Below are 14,100 nucleotides of genomic sequence, written 5' to 3' on the forward strand. Positions count from 1 at the left end.
AATGGAATAACCATCCCTGAAGAAAGCATGAAAATTAATTAAAGGCTATTTTCCCCAATCTTGATGCAAAGAAAGTATTTGTCTAATGAAGAAGGAAAACTACGGTTCTATAACCGAGACAGATTTGGAGGGCAGAAATATTTCCTCCTGAGGATATGAGTGCATGAATATAATATGATTTTGAGAGAGGAGATTTTATATATAGTATAAACCATATATTATAGATATAATTATATGTATTTGACACATAGTTTTGCAAGTTTAGTATATTTATGAACTCATAAAAGGCATAAGGTGTAAGAGGAGTTTTTTTGTGTTTGTTCTTAAATGTAAGATGAAGGTACATAATTAGGAGGTATAAACAGTTTATTGGAGTATAGATCTATGGTAATTGTAAAAAGTCATTAATCTCTAGCATATTCACTGAAAGGGATCTAAATTTTATTAATCTGAATTCTTCCTCTTGAGAACAGTAAATTTTTCTCAGAGATAGTGGTCAGGCTGTAAGTGGTTGAGGTCTACTGGTTTGAGACAAACAATTCAAAAATCAGCAGAATTTCCCCAAGTAAAGTGGACATGCTATGTTTTTGCATGATTTTTTGTTTGCATGATTTTTTGTTTTTGCATTTTGCAGCAGACATTTAGGTAAATAGGTAGAAAGACTAGATACATCAAAGATAAAGGAGAAATAGACAGAAAAATTCCAAGGTGGACATCATGAAAATTATTGCACAAAACAGTGCTAGACTTTGTGCAACTAATTTTCTTATTTCTTTTTTTTCTTTTTGTTCCTTTGTAGCTATATTCGCTGTAGGGTTTCCAGAACTTTGGACAGAGCAGATTCTCTAAGAGATGGATGCCAGGGTCAGGGTCAAGATTGTTATTCAGTAGTGCATTAAGCATGTGTGAGGTTTGGAAGCATTTGCATAATAACTCCTGGTCACTATTCTGAGCAAAAGCAGATTTTATGGAATAATTTACAGAAGTAAAGGCTATGTGTTCATTTAAATCCCTGATGCCATCACAAACTGGCCATAAAAGTGATGGCTTATCAGCAAGAGCAGTAACTTATATTCTTAACTTAGGTGAGTTTGGCCATATACCTTTATTCCTACTTATTTTATGTTGTTGAACTTTCTTCACTGGATGGAGACCATCTTTTCTTTGGAGGCAAGGATATAGATCTGATCTTATTTGAGGCACACCGAGTTCTCCCTGTGGTAGAAGGTAGCATCTCAAGTTGTGGCCTCCACCTAGGCTGCAGAAACTGTCTACAGATAATTTGAATTCCCTCAGATGTCTGTGTACCCCCTCATATGGACAAGGATTCTGAAATTAAATATAATTCTCACATTTGAAAGAAATAGAATATTCCATTATTGTTAAGTTCTTCTCCATCAATATTTTTTCTTTTCCATAGGAAATGCAACAAAAAATCAATCAATAGTACAAAATGGAATCAACGTGTAATCTTTACAGTTGTAAAACAAATGCCATTATGTTCCATTGTTTTCTCACCTATAAAAACTGCTGATAGGAGACACTATGATTTCTTCCCTTATCAAAAATGTTTTTTATTCTCCCTATATGTCTTTATTATTAGAGCCTCAAGACTAAAAAAGATAATTTGATTATTGATGATTAGCAAGGAGTTTTGTGGAAATCAAAGTCACTACACAAAGAATTAGAAAAGTTATTTTATAGATGTGGGGCACAGATACTTTGGTACTACTTTCTCAGTCCCTCCAATTTTACTAAAGTGTTAACATCAAATCCTGGGCACTTAGTATGTTTGCTCAATTCTAGGATAGCCTGAATTTTTATAGCTCAATTACAAAACTTTGTAAAGAGAAAAACAAATCTTTGTAAATGCTAATGTGTGACATAAATATTCATGCTTATTCACTCTTCTAAAATCTGGGTCATTTCCAGCTTTATTTCACTTAAATAATGTTTTTTTTTTTTTCCTTCCAGGTGCCATCCATTAGAAAGGAATTGTGGCCACACATGGCCATGAATATGTATCTAATTGGACAAACATTATTCCTATATTTGAGAAAACAGGAAAGCAGCAGAAATGAAGAGGCTTTTCTTCCATACCAGAGGATGGTGACTTCTGTTTCCCAATTGGAGGGGTTAAGGGCGTTGGTTCTTATGTGTGTCATCATACCCATCCCACTAGAGGTGAGAGGTAACTTTATGGATGAAGGAAAGTGCCCAACTGACTCGAATGCTAGTGGAATAATAGAGTAGCTGGACATTATACATTAAAACATCTGTCTCTCCAGAAGCCTTAGAACAAGATTAGTCAATTTTGCTCAATATTCTATGTGACTCACAGGCAGCCAACAGCAGAAGTTTTATGACTATTCGTGTCAACACTTGTCCTTCCCCCTCCATTTAAAAACCAGACTAGAGTTCTGTTCATGCAGACAACACCACAGTTGAAACTCAAGGCATATATGTGTGAGAAGAAAGGGACAGGAAGTGAGTAGCCATCTGTTACTTATCTATAAGTGATACTGACATCCTGTTCATCATCATAACCCTGGTCTCTTTCTTTGCTTCCAATTACTAATTTCTTCTATTCTTTTTAGACATTTCTGCCTGAATATGTCACCAGAATTTGAAACTCAATCAGTTTCTCCCCTAAACCAGCTTGGCTTCTTGCTTTTTAACAAAATGTTTTATTTCCTGCCATTGAGGCACTTGTGTTTGGCTGTTTTATTGATGGATGAGGCAAGATGGGAGCTTGGTGTTTGTTCTTTGTCTCTCCCAAGATTTGAAAGTGCTCCTGAAGTCAAACTTGTGAGGGAAAACAATAAGGCAATGTGGTTAATGTAGATCTTTAGCTGCACTCTTGTGACGGTTGCCTATCTAGCTTCTTCATTGAAAGTACTGGTCCCTATACTGGGCAAAATGTTTTCCCTGATAAATGGATTCTAATCCATATGGGGGGTTCATGGGATAAATGGAGGAACTTTGATGGGGTAAAGGGTGGGGAGGAGGCAAAAGGGTAGGAAAGACAGTGGAATGAGACAGAAGTCATTATCCTAGGTACATGTATGATTGCACGAATGATGTGACTCCATGTACAACCAGAGATGTGAAGAATTCTGCTCTATTTGTGTACTACAATGAATCGAAGAGCTTTCTATTGTCATGTATAACTGATTAGATAGATAGATAGATAGATAGATAGATAGATAGATAGATAGAAATAAAGAAAAAGAAAATACTGGTCCCTAGGCCTTAACTGATCAGACTAACTGGCCATTTTTCTGTTAGTCTTATCTACTCACACTGGTGCAAAGTGTGCCATTCTGAAATGTCTTAGATGAGTCAAGCTCTAAGCTGCCATTGTTCTACAACTCTGATCCAAAAGTTCTTGCTCATCTGATAATTTTCAAATCATCCTCCCACCTTTCTTGGTGACTTTAAAACTTTACTCCTAACAACCCAAATATCCATCAACTGGTGAGTGAGTAAATCAAATGGAGCTTATCCATGCAGTGACAGCCTGCTGATAATAGGTATCTAATGCCGGTCTAATCTAATTATTTCAGGAATAAAACCGAGAATTTTCCTTTTGATTTTGGAAACATGAGTATGACCTTAACTTGTCACACTTTTGAGGAACTGTGTAGTAGACATCTGAGTCTCCTCAACACTTTCTTTATTTCCAGAGCTGCCTTCTTCAAATCATATACCTCTAACTGGATGGTCAGTCAAAGCACCCCTTCTGTGTCCTATTTACAAGGGATGCCCTTCCATTGAGCACAGTGGTGGGCATATAACCCACACAGGTCCAGAGTCCCATGTCAGAGTTGCTTTATGGACACTGGCAGAGATTTGATCCACCCCCTTTATCACAAGCTGAAAGGTGAAATCTAAGGACTGTTGGCTAAATATCTTTTTTAAATGAAGGAGAAATTCTATCCAATGAAACACCTAAGAGAAGCCATGACATGAAGAACTGAAAGATAACAGTATTATGATGGAGTTAAAACAAAGCTGAAGGTGTAAATAGATAAGAGAGAGGGTTTGATTACATTGTTTGAACTCTGGATCCAGCCATGTCAAACACCAGATTTGCACTGAGCTGTGTGTCAGTAAAGTCCTAGAGGTTTGTTTGTTTTGGGTTTTGCCTCAGCTGAAGTAAATTGGATTTTCAGCATTCAAAACCAAAGGAGTGCTAAATATTTGATCAGGTAAAAGAAATTTTGCTGAAAGTCCTTGTGTCTTCAGAGTATATCCACCCTAAGTCAAATGTAATTTTCTTGCTGTTGACAAAAAAAAAATGGTTTTTGTTTAGTTCCTGGATAAAATAAAAATGAACGGTGATGAATAAACTATTGGATAATTTCATGAGAGTGATATAATAGGCTAAAAATTAAAATTAGTTCTTTATCAAGTAAAAGATTACTTCCCATACTTAAGGCATCAATTCTGACATTTGAAATAAAAACATTAAGTAATGCAATGCATTCTTTAATTTGAAGGAAATTATTGCAATCATTATTTGAAGTAAGTCTTAAAGACAAAGCATGAATGATAAGTTATGTGAGGAAAAAAAATGACCATTTCTGTGAACAATTCACCATTTCCTTTCTTACAGATATTTACTATAGTTCTTTATTGTAGTCTATTCCAGAGAGAATTAAACATACAGAAAAAAATCCACATCCCAAACCTAATAATCACACAATATATACAGTCAATAATATTTGGGAAGAGTTTGTGCTTATTTTTGCATTAATTACATGGAATATACTTTTTAATATTTGTCTTCAATGCATTCGTTCGTTGAAGTAGTATTGTCTAGTGAGAAATTATTCAATAACCATATGTATTTCCATAGTGCTGGAAAAGGGTTCTAATAAGGTGATCAAGGTCCCTGAAGAACTAGTCTTCGAACTGACACAATATCATTTTCATCACATCCTAAAGTACAAAGCAAGTCACAAGGCCAGCCCAGATACAGGGATGGAGAAATAAAACCCACCTCTTGATGGCAGGATCTGTCAAGTCACATTACGGGGAACATGAATACTGGGAGAGGAAGCTTTGCAGCAGGTTTGCAAATTGCTATACTTCCGTAGCTGATGTCTTTTCCTTCTTTATTTCTTCCCTTTATCATTTCTCATATCGCCTCTCTCTATCCTTCTACTCCCCAAGAAAATAAAACAAAAAATTAGAAAGCACTTTTTCTTGAAGTCTGAAAATTAGCAATAATTTCCCTGCAAGACTCAGGTTAAATTCTATTTATCCCTTGGAACTTATATGAATCATTTGAAATTAGAATAATTGATCCTTTCCAATCTTCCAGTTACTTATAACATATTCAGTAAGTATTTACTAAATGTCTCCTACAAGCCCATCATCACTCTGTTGGATGCAAAGAAAAATAAGCCATGGTTCTTACTGTCAGAGATTTAAAAAATCTATTAGTGAGGCTAGAAGTTCTCATACAGGAAGTTTAATATAATTTGAGACACTAATGCTCAGAGGTATTACAAGATGACAGATAATCTCCAGGTTTTAAAGAAATAGTTCAGAGGAGTGTCTCAAAGGTATCAATGAATAACAAAAATAAAACAGGATCATATGAATTATACTTATTGAAATTTATTTAAAACACTTTTTAAAAACATGAAAAATCAACATTGTTTATTAAGGTATATAGTTGAAAAGATAGAAATAAAGCAAATATGCATTGATAATAAAATGAAAATCAGTTATGGAATACCCATGTAGTGAACATTATAAACTCATTAAATAGGAGAATATGTGTCCATATGAGTTGATTTGGAAGGATTTCTTTTTTTTAACATTTTTTTTTTAGTTATAGTTGTACACGATACCTTTATTTTTTTATTTTTTTAAATGAATATATTTTATTTTTATTAATTTTAATGTATATATGATAGCGGAATGCATTACAATTCATATTACACATATAGAGCACAAATTTTTCATATGTCTGGTTGTATACAAAGTACATTCACACCAATTTGTGTCTTCATACACGTACTTTGGCTACCAATGTCCAACACATTCTGCCATCATTTCTAACCCTATGTCCCCTCCCTTTCCCTCTCACTCCTCTTCCCTATCTAGAGTTCATCTATATCTCCCATGCTCCCCCTCCTTACCCCACTGTGACTCAGCCTTCTTATATCAGAGAAAACATTCGGCATTTGGATTTTGGGGATTGGCTAACTTTACTTAGCATTATATTCTCTTTTTTTTCTTATTTTATTTTTTTATTAGTTGTTCAAAACATTACATAGCTCTTGACATATCATATTTCATACATTTGATTCAAGTGGGTTATGAACTCTCATTTTACCCCCGTATACAGATGGCAGAATCACATCGGTTACACATCCACGTTTTTACATACTGCCATACTAGTGTCTGTTGTATTCTGCTGTCTTTCCTATTCTCTACTATCCCCCCTCCCCTGCCCTCCCCTCCCATCTTCTCTCTCTACCCCATCTACTATACTTCATTTCTGTCCCTTGTTTTTCCCCCTCTTTCCCTTCACCTCCTCTTATATGTAATTTTGTATAACGATGAGGGTCTCCTTCCATTTCCATGCAATTTCCCTTCTCTCTCCCTTTCCCTCCCACCTCTTGTCCCTGTTTAATGTTAATCATCTTCTCATGCTCTTCCTCCCTGCTCTGTTCTTAGTTGCTCTCCTTATATCAAAGATGACATTTGGCATTTATTTTTTAGGGATTGGCTAGCTTCACTTAGCATAATCTGCTCTAGTGCCATCCATTTCCCTGCAAATGCCATGATTTTGTCATTTTTTTAGTGCTGAGGAGTACTCCATTGTGTATAAATGCCACAGATACCTTTATTTTATTTATTTATTTTTATGTGGTGCTGAGGATCGAATCCAGGGCCTCTCACATGCTAGGCGAGCACTGTACCGCTGAGCCACAACCCCAGCTCCGATTTGGAAAATTTCTATGATGTATTTTCAAATAAGAAGAATGATGCAAAAATTTAATATCACCATAGTTTTGTCAAATAAACATAACAGTTTTTTTTTCCTTTGCTACTATGACATTATGAGACTTCTGGAAAGACACACAATAGGTAATGCACTTTCCCTGATGAACAGAAGGGTAGAGAGGGGGAGAGAGAGGTGATAAAGGGAAGAAATGAAAGGAATAAAAGTTATCAGCTAATAACATGCAGAAAATTGCAAGTGTTGCTTTCTCTCCTCATATTCATGTTCCTTGTAACACAACCTTGCAGATCCCATCATCTAGAGGTGAATTTTATTTCTCCACCTGTGAACCTGGGCTGGCCTTGCACTTGCTTTGCACTCTAGGATATGATGAAAAGGGTATTGTGTCAGTTCTGAGACTTGTCCTTCAGGGACTTTGATCTCCTTGTTGGAACCCTTTCCAGCAAGGAAACCCTGCCCCAGCCCAAAGCAGCCAACCCCCAGGAGCAGACCAGCTGGATAACTGCAGCTAACCACAGATGTGTCACTAGTCCCCCTTAAGACCACCATATCACTCATCTGAGCAAGGGGTAGGAAACTGCAGGCAACAGAACTGGGAGTGACTTGATTGTCAATTTAAGTCACTAAATTTTGGGACTATGCACTATACAGCACAAACTAACTAATGCAAATTTTCATTAAGGAAAAAATATCACATTACACTAGTGCTTTATAAAGGAACTACTATGGATAGATTATATAGCTTTTAGGAAGCATGTAGATGTGTATAATACTTGACACAAGCAAAATTTTAAAAATTATAGGGATTTAATGGTGAAAAGGGGTTTCATTTCTTTGTCATATGAAGACAAATCTGTTTTTACAAACTCATTTTTCTATTATATCATTTTTACACTTATTTGTAGGAGATCTTTACATATCCCCTTTATGAGGCCTACGTTTGTTACATATGTTACAATCCGTTCTTCCTGCTCTGTGGATTAACTTTTAAACCTTAATATTTTTTTTTGATGAGCAGAATTTCTTTTTTTTTTCTTTTATGGTTAGAACATTCTATATACTGTTTAAGAATACTTTTTCCACCCTGAGGTCATGAAGATAGTCTCTTAAAATCCTCAATTAGGACTTCTCATCCTTCACATTTATATCTATCCTTAAATCAGTTTAGTGAATGGATTAGAATAGAAATCAAGTTGCATTGCTTTTCCCATGAGGATAAGCAATTTTCCCATTGTCATTATTGTTGAAAATGCTCTCCTTTCCCTCAATCTTGTGTAATCATAATTTCTCACAAACCAAGTACTGTTTGTGCAGCCTTTTTGTGAACTGTACTTATTTCATCACTCTATTCTTTGATTCTTGCATCAGCAACAAACTATTTAAATAACTTTATATAGTGTAACTAATATTCAGAAGATCAAGTCTTCCTACCATAAGATGCTTCTATAAGAATGTTTTGGCTATTTTTGCCCCTTGGGGATTTCCACATAATTCTAGAAACAGCTTGTCAAGTTTCATTTAAAATACCTATTGATATTTTAGCTGCAAATGTATTGCACTAGAGGATCAGATATATCCTCAACATAGTGTTTTCCAGTTTTTAAACTCTGTGTATCTCTGCATGTATGCTGCATTTTTTTATTTTATTACAGTATTGTAGAGTTTTTTTTTTTACATAGATCTTTTTTTGTTAGATGTCGATTTGTGAGATGTCAATTTTGTTAGAGGTCGATTTTTTTTGTTAGATGCATCCACATATACGATATAATTGATGCTGTTGTGATATCTTTCTTAAACATGACATTTCCAAACTGTTTATGACATATAAAAATGAAATAAACTAGTGGGCACATTGCCTGTAATTCCAATGACTCAGGAGGCTGAGGCAGGAGAATTGCAAGTTTGAGGACAGCCTCAGCAACTAAGCAAGGTGCAAGGTTCTAAGCAATTTAATAAGACCCTGACTCAAAATAAAAAATTAAAAGGGCTGGGAATATGGCTCAGTGGTAAAGTACCTCTTGCTTCAATCCCCGGTACAAAAAAAAAAAAAAAGAAATAAAGAAATAAAGAAAAAGAAAAGCAGACTCATAGATTATTCACATTCACTGATTCAAGTAAAAAGTTGACAGACAGTTCTATTTCTTCATTTACAATCCTTAGACCTCTTGTTTCCTTTTATCCTTTGGTGTGTTAGCTAGGACCTCTAGTAGAATGTTGAGTTGTGGTAATTTCATTTCCAAATTCAAGATGCAAATTCAATATTTTAATATTAAGTATAATATTCTCTCAGTTTTTTCCAAAACGTTGTCATCTGCAAACATTTGCATTTCTAATTTACCAAGAAGACTTTTTTTAAAATGTTATTATTAATGGTTGTTGAATTTTATCATGTTCTTTTTCAAATCTGTTGAGATAGTTAACTTTTTATTTTTATTTATTTATTTATTTTTTAAATACACAACAACAGTGGAATGCATTACAATCCTTATTATACATATAGAGCACAATTTTTCATATCTCTGTATATAAAGTATGTTCACACCACCTTATGCCATTATACATGTACTCTTTTTTTGCATTACAATTCTTAATACACATATATACCACAATTTTTCATAACTCTGTTTGAATATAAGGTATGTTGGCCCCAAATTCAGTCTTCATACATGTATTTTGTATAATGATGACCATCACATTCCACCATCCTTGCTAATCCCCTTCTCCCTCCCTTTCCCTCCCACCCCTCTTCCCTATCTAGAATTAATCTAATCCTCCTATGCTCTCCCTCCCTACCCCACTATGAGTCACCCCCTTTATATCAGAGAAAACTTTTGACATTTTTTGGGGGGATTGGCTAACTTCACTTAGCATGAGATAATCAATTTTTTAATTTTCTTTACATATGGTAAATTACATTGACTTTCCATGTTAAGCCAACTGAGCATTCACAGATTAAAATCCACTTATCAAAATACTCATTTTTATATACAGATGACTTTGATTTGCAAGTATTTGTTCTAGATTTGTATGTCTTTATTAAAGAAATTTCCCTGTAATAAGCCTCTAGTAATGAGTTGTCAGGATCTAGAATCAAGGATATGCTGCCTAATTATTTATATTATTTTTACATAATTGGGAGATTTCACTGGGGAAGCCACCTGGTTCTGATTATTTTTCACCTATTTTCTTGAAAATAGTAGTTATAGTAGTTTTAATAAAGAGATTCAATATCTGAATCATACATGGGTCTGTTTATATTGTCTTATCTCTTTGCAGTCATTGATCCTGTTTCTTTGCATCTTTGTTAACTCATGTAAATTATAGAGTGTTTGTAATTCCACTTCATAAAATTTGAAGATTTTATTTTAAAAAAGAAGCACACAAAGTCAGTGTGTTCCATATCGAAATATAGTTTGCTGCATTTTCTGGTTTATTTAATGCTTTTTAAAGCACAAAATGGGGTCTGCTTTGAAATATACATGGCCTGAAGCATCAAAGATTTATGCAAACAGGGAAAAGTCTCAGTAAAAATTAAAATAGAAATTAATCGGTATAAAGATAGAGCATTTTGAAAAGTAAAGTACCCATAAATTGAAATTTGTAAAGGTAAAGGGTAACTACTCTGAAAGTGATCCACAGCAAGTCTCTAAACTTATACTATTAGAAAAATAATGGTGTGGAATTAGCAAACTATACTTAGATATTTAAAATCAAAATGTGACAGAAAACCAGAGCTAAAAAAATATTTGTTTTCTCTATTTTTCTAAAAGTTCTTTTAGGAACTACTTACGAAATGTTTCAATTAACTGCAAACTCAGGTAGCCCTTTCATAAATATTCCTAAATCAAAAGTACAGGACAAAGTGTAACTTTCTCCCCAATGCCCCATGGATTTCTACTTTTGTGAAAACCATTTTTGGTTTCTATAAACACCCAACTATGGTAGCCTGTATTGGACATGCATGGATACTCTAATTTCTATGGGGAGAAGGAGGAGGATTTCATGCTAGGTCATAAATATTGTTTTATTTGCATTAATAGGACCACATCTTGTTCAAGTAAGAGAAAATATATTTACTAAGGTATAATTTGAAATATTTTTTCTAAAAAATACTTTCTACAAATATGCTTATTCCCTTTTTATTTGTTAAAATAAAGAAATGTTAGCTTTATGGTTTTTTCCCTGTTTGGATTTTTCTAAGAAAATGAAATGGAAAATATTTGCACGAAAAATAACAAAACTAGTTTTTAAAATTTGAAATGTGATTTTTAAACAAGGAAATGAGCACATTTAATTAATGACAGAGAACAATTATGGAGCCCATGTATAGAAGCAGAATGCATTTTTGCCTTCAGTTACAGTCACATTAAAATAAGAAAATGTGCCTATATTTTTACATGAACATCTAAATGATTACTTCTATAAATGGTTTTTCAGTGGCATTAATAAATTTGTTTGCAAAAAGTCCAAATAATAACCAAAACCAAATAAAACACAAATCACCAACTATTCCAGAATTTCCAAGGCTCACAAAAGATAAAAAGAAAGGGAAATTTATTTTTTCTTTGTAACATCTCACAGAAGCTGCCTAACTCATGGCAAGTCATGCAAATTTTATTCTATGGGGAAAAAACAGCAACTAGTCTGACAACTCCTAGAAGGTTCACCAGCATTCTTTCAGTGTTCAAAGTACAATCAGAAAATGAAGGGTAGAAAGAGGAAAATATTGAATCATATTATGGCAGGCAGTTGTATCCAGTTGAAGTAGAACTGTTCTATCTTCAATTTGTCCTGACTTAGAGCATAGCACCTTCAGGCTCTCAATAGAAATGGTGGTCCAGTCTTCCTTGATTGGCCATGAGCTCAAAACTCTATTTTTCTGACTCCATCTAATTACTGGGTTCTCTGCTTAAAGGTGAACCATTTTTGCTGCTTTCTCAAACCCCTTGACCTTGACTGGCCAGAGGTCAGCAAATGCAGCTAAGGATGAATTACAATCTGCAGAAAGTTGGCTTACTTCTTATTCTTAGGAAGCCCCTTTGTTTTAGGGATCTTCAAGTCCTGATTGTCTTTGGAGTTTTGAACCCCTAATTCTGTCTCCCCAACCCACTGAGAAGACTGGTTGCTGTAAATTTTGAAAGTATTTTGAAAATAAAAAGAATGATTAACTTCATAAAACTTAAAAAGCTCTGCTTGCCAAAAACATCATAAATCAGTTATGTCACAAATGGTATCTGTTCCTTATAGTTGTTCATCCTTTTTATAGTATAAAGTTGTAGAGGGAAATAATATATCAGTCAGTGACTAAATTTCCCCATCCCATTTGCCACCAGGTGTGGCCATGTGACTTGTTCTTGTGGATGAGTATGAGTGAAAGTAATTCATACTAACTTCTGGGGCTCCAATCATGTGCAAATAATAAAAAGACATAAAAGCACAGATAAGTAACAAGATCCAAGGTATCTGGGCCCCCAAGCCACTTCATCAAATAAAACCATTATAAATTTAGGGTTCTTGTGGTTCCAATAATTTAGTCTATTCTAACTAACACAAAAATTTTAAGTTATAAGCTAAAAGTATATATTGTTAAAAGAAATACATAAATAATTATGGTCTGTAATAATTTTGAATTTCAATTATTAAAAGTAATATTTCAACAAATATTAGAATAAGAGCAGTTCTAAAAATAAATATTACATATTAATGATGATGGTTCAACTAAGTACTGGTGTTAATACCATGAATTAACAACATGCATCCTATACAACCTATGAAATTAGCAAAAGAAAAAAATTAATGAAAATATTATGAGCTCTCTGAGGACAGAAATATACAGTTGATGAAACTGTAAATCCATGCAATCTATATGACAAATAGTTTGGCAATATGTATCAAAATTTAAAAATGATTATATACTTTGAGGCAGAAAGAACACCCTGATATTTTTCCCAATGAGAAAAATATATATGTACTAGAATGCTTATTTCATCATTTTAAAAAAATACCAAAAGAAAAAGAACATCAGTAAGGCTAACCATTATATAAGTTGTGCTAGTATCATGAAATTATGTTTGTAATTTACATATTTGAGTTTTTATGAAAAATTACTCAGACTGGACATAGTGACACACACCTATAATTTCAGCTACTTGGGAGACTGAGGCAGGAGGATCACAAGTTCAAGACCAGTTTCAGCAACCTATCAAGACCCTGTCTCCAAATAAAAATTAAAAGGGCTGGGAATATAGCTCAGTGGTAAAGCTCCCCTGGTTTTAATCCCCAGTACCAAAGACATAAGTATTTATTTAATGTAATTACATACATTTAATTTATAAATGCATTCTGAAGTTGTGTGTGTGTGGAAAGAAGGGAAGGATCTGGATAGATATTTATCAACTATGAATAGCAATGATGGTATTCCTACTTGTATGTTTATAACTCTTTGAATAAAACTGTACTTTTCTTATTTTTTTAACAACAAGCATGTATTTAACATTATATGGGGAAAGATTATAAATATGGTCAATTGTTCAAAATGCACAGATGAAATTTCACTGGGAAAATACCTAGCATGAACAACTTATTCTCCAAAAGGATGGAGTGCCAAGATTCAACTTCTTATCCTAGCCTACTGTCATTCATTCAGTCAACAAAAATTTTATTCAGGTGATGCACTATGTGGCCAGGCACAATGTTCTTAGGAATCTTAGGATTCACTGAGGAGGACTCTGGCTTTGGTGGATCCAGGGATGTTTCTTGGCATTTGAGAGATGCTTCAGAATTTAATACCTGGAAGGCCATCTAAACCTGTGCTCCTGGGTGCAGTACCATCTGCAAAGCAATGAGCAGATGTGCTATCCAGGATTTTTACCTGTGGTTTTTCTCTTTTCTTTAGCATCCAGTACATTTGCCAGTTTTGTTTAATTGTTTTAGCCTCCATAGGTATTTTTAATAGCTTAGGCATGTTTAATATTCTTCCATGCTAACTTTAAAGATTTAAAGTTCATTTTAGGGCTCTATTAAAAATGAACTTGACCAATCAGTCCATCTGGGGAGAGTTGAGAAAAAGAGATGTTATCCCTAAAATGGCAGAGGTTATTCTTTGTAAAGTCACA

Source organism: Marmota monax, unplaced genomic scaffold (assembly GCF_021218885.2).
Source record: "Marmota monax isolate L192 unplaced genomic scaffold, Marmota_monax_Labrador192_F-V1.1 WCK01_AAM20220418_F8-fsc00723, whole genome shotgun sequence".
Lineage (NCBI taxonomy): Eukaryota > Metazoa > Chordata > Mammalia > Rodentia > Sciuridae > Marmota > Marmota monax.